This window comes from Lactuca serriola, chromosome 4 (genome assembly GCF_051521515.1).
Source record: "Lactuca serriola cultivar US96UC23 chromosome 4, Lser_US96UC23_V15, whole genome shotgun sequence".
Classification (NCBI taxonomy): domain Eukaryota; kingdom Viridiplantae; phylum Streptophyta; class Magnoliopsida; order Asterales; family Asteraceae; genus Lactuca; species Lactuca serriola.
The window spans coordinates 121,315,254-121,325,853 of NC_136411.1; positions in this window are offsets into that span (position 1 = coordinate 121,315,254).

The window sequence follows — 10,600 nt, forward strand, 5'->3', positions numbered from 1 at the left end:
AATTCATCTAATTTTGATTATGATTTAATTTTTGGTGTTCCAGATAGGGCCATAGATGCTGAAGTAAATGCTGCTGATAATCAAACTCCTAAATCTTCGAAACATACTGATGATTCGACAATCACATCAGATACAACTGCTAATGGCGAAAGTATGCTAGATGCACATGTGGAGGGAGAGCACTTGCGTATTCCTTCAAACGTTGAGGGGGGGCATCCTTTCGAGGGGGCGAATAGCAGTGTAAATGAAAGTTTCGAGGGGGAGCATTAGAATGACAATTATGTTTAGGGGGAGCATAATAATACTGAAACCATAAACCTTGATCGAAACGATGAATTTCATGAACTAAATGATAATAATTCTGTTGCAGGATACGAAAATGAAGAAATATACGAAGATGCACCATTGGACTTTGATCCAGCATATCCACAATTGGAAAAATGGACAAGAAATCATCCAAAAGAACAAGTCATTGGGAGTCCACAAGATGGTGTTTTGACTAGAGCTCAAATTCGTGCAAAGAATGAGGTACTGAACACTTATCAAAATTTTTGCATGGTTAATGTTTTTATTTCGAAAATAGAACCAAAGACAATGAAAATTGCAATGGAACACTTTGACTGGGTTGTTGCTATGCAATCTGAATTTGCTGAATTCGATCGAAACAAGGTTTGGAGACTAATTCCTAAGCCAAAAGATGTTTCCATAGTTGGATTAAAATGAATTTTCAATAATAAACCAGACAAAGATGGTAATATTGTTCAAAATAAAGCTAGGCTTGTAGTAAAAGGTTAATCGCCAAAAGAAGGAATATACTATGAAGAAACCTTCGCCCCTGTCGCAAGACTCGAGGCTGTTCGAATATTTTTGGCCTATGCAACTCATAAAGACTTTGATGTATATCAAATGGATGTGAAATGTGCATTTTTGAATGGAGAACTTGAAGAGACAGTTTATGTGGAACAACCTCCTGGTTTTGTTAATGAAGAATATCCTGATCATGTTTATATTTTAGATAAAGCAATATATGGGTTAAAACAAGTACCAAGAGCCTGGTATGCAACTCTTACCAATTTCTTAAAACAATCAAAATTTAAACAAGGATCAGTTGACCCCACATTATTTTGAAAGAAAGTTGGGAATCATATAATGCTTGTTCCCGACTTTCTTTTGAAATAATGTGGGGTCAACTGACCCTTGGTTTAAACACTCATCAAAGCATAGAAGGAGTTTTCATCAATCAAGAAAAATATACCAGGAATTTGCTCGAAAAAATTGGAATGACAAATGGCACGAAGTTAAGAGTACCAATGGCAGTTGGTGAAGGGTTTTGAGCATTCTAACACTCTTATGGTGTACATGAAACCTTATAAACCTTGGATCTATGTTTTCTCTATTATACATGCTAATATTTAATATTCCAAGGTTTTATCCTAACTAGCATAATATGAAGCGACTATACTACAAAAGCCTCGTTAGATAACATACCTTTTTTATGTAGCTTGAAGTCTTGAACTTTAAGAGCTTAGCCCCAATAGTGTTGAAGCCTCATGTGGAATCACAAATCACCAAAAAGACCTTGGTAAACTTAAGAGAATAGTAAGCACACTAGAAATTGGCCCACTCTTGTTTACTCACACACTAGTGCCATTTCATGTGCCAAAGACTTCTTTATATAGTATGCAGGATTAGGGTTTCATCCATGTAAACCCTAATACCCATGCCCTTTCATTTCCATAGGACCCATGGGTTAAAAACTCCATGGACTATCCATGCAAGCTTAGCTCAACCTAAATGAACTTGGCCCATACTATATATATATATATATATATATATATATATATATATATATATATATATATATATATATATATATATATATAAGAGTCCATATTTAATTAGTTCCTTTCGATCACTAAATTAATTCTTGATCACTAGTAATTAAATAATATGATTCCATATTAATATATTAGAACTTATAATATATTAATAAAAATAATAAACATAGTATTCTCAAAAGACTATCCATATAAATTGTTCCAGTGAAGTGCAACCCAAATGGACCATGCTACTCTCGGGTCGAATACATACCAATAATAATTATGGGCTTAGACATCTAATCCAACAGTCTCCCACTTGGATAAGTCTAAAACTATTATTGCATATGACTCCAAAACCCAACTAGCAATCATAGCTCTTAAAGCCGCTATCAAAATCTGATCTAGTCAATGACTTGTCCATTAGATAAGGGATCATATATTCCTCCTTTCTAGATATCATATAGACTGAGACATGGATTATACTCATTCTCTCTGTTCATTTATTGTTTCTCGATTTCCGATTTATGACGACTGACTAATTGAACAAATCAAATCAGTCTAAGCTTGGTGAAGCACTTCAGGGTGTCATCACTAAATCATCGAGGGGCCCATATATATCGCTTTTATCCCTTGAAGAGTAAAAGGAATGGATAAACTTCGACTCATATGCTTGTTCTACTACTTGTTGAATCATACACAAAGATACGTTTTATAACATCGAGTTACCAATGCCTTTTCGTACAATCAATGTATAACCAACTCTTAGGCAAAAACTCATATCTCTAGGTTTGAAGAATATTATATATTATCGTCTCATGATCACTCGTGATTAAATCCATGATGTGAGTCAAATGAGCGTGAGTTTATTCCAATACTCAGAACTTATGAGCACTCATGAATGTTGTAGCAACTCTTGATATGTCCACTACCTTGGACATCTACAAACCAGCTTCAGGACAGCATTTCCTTAATTCCTACTTCCAACATATGACCGACTGTGGATGGTTTGAATAACTTAGTCATTCAGGAAGAACGACCTAGTAATTCTGGAAGTCAAAACATGCAAAGTAAAGCACAAGAATAATCGAATCCAATATGGTCTTAGAACTTATGAATATAAATAAAACACCTTTTATTTATCACCATATTGATTACACGTCACTCATTGCATGTTGTTTCAAACTATCAACCTTATACTTGAATTAAAAACAATAGTTGTCCAATGCTCAAAGCATGTATACTATGTTTTTCTAAACACTAGTCCTGCCATATACCAAGTATGCACACTATGTTTTTCTAAACATTAGTTATGCCATACACCAAGTATGCACACTAAGTTTGTCTATGATCTTTACTTTGTGAAATAGATCGATTGAACATAATTCCAATGATTCTCATTTCACAATCCCAAATCCTTACCACAAATGCAAGAATTCCAAATTCTTGCCATTTACCTAAATCTGTTAGATTCTAAACTTATATGCATTGATCCTCTTGTAAGGATTATGCACAAAGTCACAAAGACTTGTCAACAGACTTTAGACAATCCACACACCAATTCACGACAGTCTTCTTTCATATCTACTTCCAACATATGAATGACTGTGGCCCGTTCGAATAATTCGATTATTCTTAATAAATTCAATTATTCTGGAAGTCAAAACATGCAAATGTGAAACACAAGAATAATACTAATCCCATATGGCCTCAAACCTTCGAGTATAAATAAAACTCCTTTTATTTATCACCATATCGATTACTCATTATTTGTCGTTTCGGGTAATCAACTTCTTACTTGAATTATTACACTTGTCCCATGCTCCTAGCATGCACACAATGTTTACCTATGGTTCTTACTTTGTGAAATAGACCAAATTGAGCACATTTCCAATCATTCTCATTTCACAACTCCAAATCCTTTTTCATAAGTGAAAGAATATCAAATTCTTGCTACTTATAGAATATGCTAGATTCTAACATTTTATGCAATTGTCCTTTCGTAAATTCACTGCACCAAAGTCACAAAGACTATTGTCAATGATATTACAAAGTCCTCTATCGGAGATTGTTACAAGACAATTCCTTAGATATGATGTCTCTCACTCAAAGTACATTCCATTGAATATCCTTTTGCATAAAAGTTTCTAATCTAGACATAGATTTTCAATATTCAATTCCCAATATGGACATGTTTCCATATTTTCCATATGACAACTTATTCTTAATAGAAACTTATCTATTTATAATAACGTCGATATGGTCCATTCAATATGGAAACATTTCCATATTTTCCATATGACAACTCATTCTTAATAGAATCTTTTCTATTCATAAAATGTCGATATGGTCCTTCCAATACCATGCTTCCAACTACTCACAAGCGACCATTCCTCGTCAAACTTTGGATTTTCCTTTGATAGTTGTTTAATTATTTTAGTCAAAACCAATTCTAGTCCCTTTTCCCTCTAAATGCGCTTGACATTTGAAAAATTTTAGAATGGTCAAACATTAAAGCATTTGCAATCGATCCTATACCCTAAGCGTATGGGATACGACGCATAATGTTTTATTTGCTATGTTCTCAAAATTCGAATTGTGAAGAGGAATGCCGTAATCAGAATCGAAATTTTAAGAACACACTATGTTTCTTTGACTAAGTTATTAACATTCCACAACCTAAGCCTTTAGATTCGAAACGAAGCATAATATTCTCTCGCTTAATTATAGCAAAACAACTTTACAACCCTTACGACTTTGCAAGGTATAACTCTTGTTTTCTATAATTAATATTGCCAACTTGCAATACGTGCCTTAATAATCATACAATCATAACATTTATGCTCCCACTATCATGATGATTATTATAAACATAACACTTATGCTACCACTAGCTTTGACATGTATTCATAAACAACTTAACTTTAAGAAAAACAATACTTATTGAATTTCTTAAGTTCACGTTTCTAATACTTAGTGATTTGATAATCTTTTATGAAGGCTTCTTGAACTTATACACCTTTGACTTAGATAGTTCATATGTGTGTCTAAACAATTGCTAAACCTCACAATTCAAATTATGGAAAGGGATACCGTAACCATAATCAAATTCGAGAATGCAATTTTACAATCACTATCTTCTTAAAATCTTTCTTAGTGAAAGTATTTCCTCACAATCATTTTCATGAAGGAGGAAATCTTATGACACTTATATTTAAATGGTGTATTTGTTCCTATCCATGTGAATTTGTCAAAACCAACATTTACGACAAATTCAAACTCATATGGATCGTACTTTCTTAATCTCGATTTCATGCCTTTATGGTAGCACAGCTGCCCACCATGTCTTCCAAGTAGTTAAGTAGCTCAGCTTTTCTTATCAATTTACTTTCCATTGATCAAGGTCCTTGCCTTTTATGCATTCAAATGAGAACTCATAGGACTCACATGCATAATTAACTCAAGTGGAACGGCACAGAAACAAAATAATGTCAACACGATAGGTTGTAAACCTTAACTCGTGTGCTAGTGATGATTGATAAGGTTTATTTTATTTGTTCTTGAAACCTTTCAAGACCATTAAGACTCCCACTGACTCCTTGACATATAAGATTCTCTTGTCAAAACATTTCTTGACAAACAAATATTCAAGAGTTAGTGTAGCTTTTATCAAAACTCTTCATAAATTGGTCCTAGTTGGTCTTTGTCTTATTCAAGACATCACAACTTTCCACATTTGATGAATGTTATAAACCTTTAATACTTTTCACTCATTATCACAATCTTAACTTTAAGACTTGTCATTGGAACGAAGTATGATAGACTTCTTGATTTAACCATTTCTTCAATCCTTGATTCCTCTTCTTAAACGTACAATTGTGCTAAGATTTACTTAGAGGATCAATTGAGATATGGTTCTTAATCATTAAGACCTATCACAAAGCATAAAAGGTACTCCCCCTTCTTCTTAGAATAGAGAAACTTTTATCTTTCTGCCTACTTGATTCTTCTTATTCGTTTGCTATTGAATTAAACCTTTTTAATCAATTCCGAATTACACTTAATCTTATAAGTATAATCATATTTACTAAACCTTTAGTAAATCATGACGAATTTCTTTGTTACTCTTATGGTGACCTTGATCAAAAAACAACTTTGTGTGCTTGATCTCCTAGTCCTTCACTTGACACTTTGTCAACGAATTAGTCTAATTTCCAAATATGAAATTTCTCATTCATCATGCAACCAAGTTGCGTGATTCCAAATTTCTGTCCAATTGAAACTTGGGCGATGAGAAACTCTCCCTATTTGGTAAACTCTCGACTTTCCATAAATAACATAATAAGAACCAAATCCATTATTGCTAATAATAGAAACATTCAAACATCAATTTTTCATATACGCCATTGCAAGGATAAATAAATAATATAAAATCAAAAATTTATTTTATTGCGGAAAAATTTGTCCTTACAATGCAATTCATTGAAAAACTATGCTAATACGTCTTTCTTAGCAATCTAATTCTAACTCTAAGTAGTAGCTCAAGAATCTAATCTTCGAGAAATGCGATCGAAATCCATTCCTTCACCGTTAGATTCTGCTCACTTCTTCCCTTAAGCTTCCTTTCTTTTCTTCGATCCTACAAAACATCAATTGTAATCTTATCACATTATGTATTAAGAATCTAGAATAGAAGCTTAAAAAGAGTTAGTTAATAGATTTTACCTATATTAGAGCCATACATTTCGACTCTCCCATCTCTTAGATCTCTTAGGTAAATGGGGCAGCTTCGTCTCCAATTCCCTTTCTCTTGGCAATAAAAGCAAATTGACTCTTTTGCAATATGACATGGAACTACTTTAGACATTGCCTTTCTCTTATGATCAAACCTTTCGATCATAGCATGTCTTTCGTTGCCATTGTCTATATCCATAGAGGTCTTGAAGGCAGATTCACCAATCAACTTTGCTTTTCTATTGCGCCAAACCATTGCTGATTCAGCAGCAATAATCATATAGGTGAGATCTATAAGGGTCACGTCGCGGTTCATCATATAGTACTCTCTTACGAACTCACTATATGAGTTAGGAAGTGACTGAAGAACCCAATCAACAGCCATTTCCTCACAGACAACGGATCCTGACATTCTTAACCTATCAATGTGTGACTTCATCCCTAGGACGTGTGCACACACCGACTTTCCTTCTTTATGTTTACTTGCCAAAAGGGCTTGAGTGATCTTGAACTTTTCAAGCCTTTGAACTTGTGGGTTAGGGAGAATAATTGGAGGAGGTGGAGGAAGTGAAGCATGATCTCTCATTCCTCGATCGAATCGTGGAATATCATCTTCATGTGGAATGCTTGTTCCACGGGATTTGAGAAGACCATAGTTGTCAAACTTTGACATCTACAAAACGGGAGAAAACGAATTCAAGTTAGTTGATTGATTGAGTCCTTAGTAAATCACCCAAATGAGATACTAAGGCTAGGACCCAACACAATATTCTACAACTCGGGAGAGGGATGTCGTAACCCTAATTTCAGAATATTTGAAGGTAAGTGAATGACGATTCACTAATTTTCCATCATGAAAAACGAAAAAGAAATTTAAGTTTTAAATTTATGAAAACTCCTAGATCCTTTGAGATTCATTGAACATTTCAATGGCATGTTTAAATTTCGATATGCCCCTCTTGTTTGTGATTGGGACGCCGAGGATCACAAAGCGGGTGTGAATAACCATGCAAACTTACATGGTGTCCTCACATGTTACAGTCATCTATTCGATGTGCCGGTAAACCACACACGCTCCACCGAACTATGACAAACATTTAGTCACCCTTTGCCACCTTTGCTTAGAACCATTTAGTGTGCCGGTAAACCACACACGCTCCACTAACGTCTTTGCAAGGGCACAAAGTGTAATTTCATGGAATTGCATCAATTCACTTTTGCCTAAGTAACTAAGATTGGGAATTAAAAAAAACATTTAGTTACTTTAGTAATTCATTATACTTATAATGGAAGGTTTTGTCCTATCCTACCCGTTCGGCTAACGACCTTCCACTAGTCAAGAGTGCGGTGGGTAAGAGTGGATACCCATTCAATCGCCATTTTATAGACAATTTCCTTAAACACCCCTTATCGACTAGCTTCGTGAATGAGGCCTACTAACGGTAAGACTGACTTTTACTCATATATATATATATATATATATATATATATATATATATATATATATATATATATATATATATATATAATGTTAGACTTTTAATGTTATATATAGTATAGGGTGTATTTTACACTTTTAAAATACTAGGAGGTCAAATTTAACAATTATACTTTTAATTCAATTAAATTGTAAACCAAAACTTTTATGGATTTATTAAACCTCTTTTAATTATACTCCTTAATTAATTAATAAAACCATAAGGGTATGATTTGAACTTTTCAAAACAATACTAGGGTTTTAGAATTTAACATTCCTAATTAAACTTTTAATCAACTTTTAAATTCCAAAACTTGAGGGCAAGTTTTGAAACATTTCAAAACATTAGGGTTTAGAATTTAAATATTCATCAAAATTAAACAATTAATCAAAATTTAAATTCCAAAACTTGAGGGCAAGTTTTGAAACCTTTTTCAAAACATTAGGGTTTTAACTATTGAAATTTCAAAACAACAAAACTTTTGGGTTCAAATTTAAACTATAAAACCTAAAGGGGAAAATATGAAACTTTTCATAACACAAGGATCAAATAACAAGTAATCTAAATTAACAAGTAATCACATAATTATCCATATTTGATTTATTTAATGATTTCTTGCAAAACAATTTACCGATTTAATCAAAATAATTAATCAATTATCACATAAGGAAACAAATATTTTATTAATTGATAAATATCTTCAATTATATCAATAATAGAGTCAAATATATCATAAAATCAGATTTATATTGATCTAATATGATAAGGCAACTATCCTTAAGCAAAAACAACAAGAAATCCCGGTTTTCCCTCCTTCTGACGAGCCGACTCGCCGAGTCAGGCATGGACTCGTCGAGTCAGCATGGACTCGGCGAGTTCATCTATGGACTCGGCGATTCCAGCCTCCAGAACCACAAAAATCTAATTTTTCAATCATACAATGCATCAATACAATAGAAACCAGTCTAGGCTCTGATACCACTGAAGGGTTTTGGTCATAAGACATCCTATGTGCTCATACAAACCCTAATGCTTGGATCTAGGTATCTTTATTGTACATGCATGTTATCCAAGACTATAAACCCTAATTCTAGCATTCAAGTAATCATATTAACATGAGAATAGGTTTAAGATGTTACCTTTATTGTTATGTAGCAATAACAATCCCAAATCTCCTTGTATTGACTTTAGAAAGCATAGAGTCACAAATGTCACTCCTATAATGGTTCACAAACACCATAAGCAAGAGGATGAAGAGGAGAAAGGATGGAGGCTGCCCAAAAATGTGTGAAACCCTAGAACAAAGCTTAGCCACGTTTTTGGTCCTTAAGGGGTCTATATATAGTGAGGCTATCAGGGTTATCTAACAAGGAAACCCTAATTTGGATGCTTAAGCCATAAGCAACCCATGGACCTCTTTCTTCAAGGCCTTGGATGATTTCCTTATGGGTTTCCCCATAGAATTCGTCCACTCCTTAATACAAGGCAATCCATGGCCCAAATTGCAATTATCTTATAATTACAATTCCAGTCCCTTAAGTTTAATTAATCTGTTTTCGTTACAAAACTAATTACCAATTAATTCTTGACTAATATTAAATAAACAATATGATTTCTCGTTTAATATATTATTCCCATAATATATTAATAAATCATATTTAATCCTTTCTCTCCATAATTCATCCTATCAAGTTGCTTTGGTGAAGGCAACCCAAAAGGACCATGCACCATCGGGTCAAGTACATACGAAAATAGTTATGGACTTAGACACTAATCCAACAATGTTTTGCCCAGAGTTTGCTTCAGAGTAGTCTCAGATGACTCGTTATCTAAGTATGCTCAAGACTGATATTCGACAGTTTGTGTCTACACAACGATGTGATACCCTCCTGGACCTTCAGGAAGCCGCGTGGCGGCGTGAGTAAGAGATAGAGTTGCAGCTGAAGAAGCAGCATCATGCATCGACATAGTCTCAGCCAGCGCCTAAGCGGTCTAAGACCGTTGATACACAGTCCGAGGGTCATCAGATCCGCACTTGTGGAAAGTGTGGCAAGGCTCATTCGGGGGTTTGTCGAGTAGGAGGTGGGTGCCACAAATTTGGTAAGGAGGGGCACTATGCCAGGGATGGCCGTCAGTTCACCCCTCCAACAGATATGAGGATTTGTTACCATGGTCATCAGGTTAGTCATGTGAAGACCAGCTGTCCGCAAGCTCGTCGCCAAGCTGGCGCAGGGTTCCACGCCAGCTGTTGTGAGGATTGGAGACGGGAGGCCAGTCAAGGTAGAGCCTCCGAAGGCTCAGGGTCGTGCCTTCCAACTCACGGCCGAGGAGGCCAAGTCAGCACCAGATGTGGTTGCTGGTATGTTTTCTATTCTCTATCTCAGTTATTGTATTCGTGTTATGCTTATTGATTGTACCTTTGATTAGGTATGTTTTTAGTGAATTCTTTGCCCACTTTGATATTATTTGACTCGGGGGCGAGTCGATCGTTTGTATCTCAAACCTTCTATAGAGGGTTTACTGTGCTGATAGATAATCTTGAGTGTCCATTGCGAGTTTCGATTGCCAACG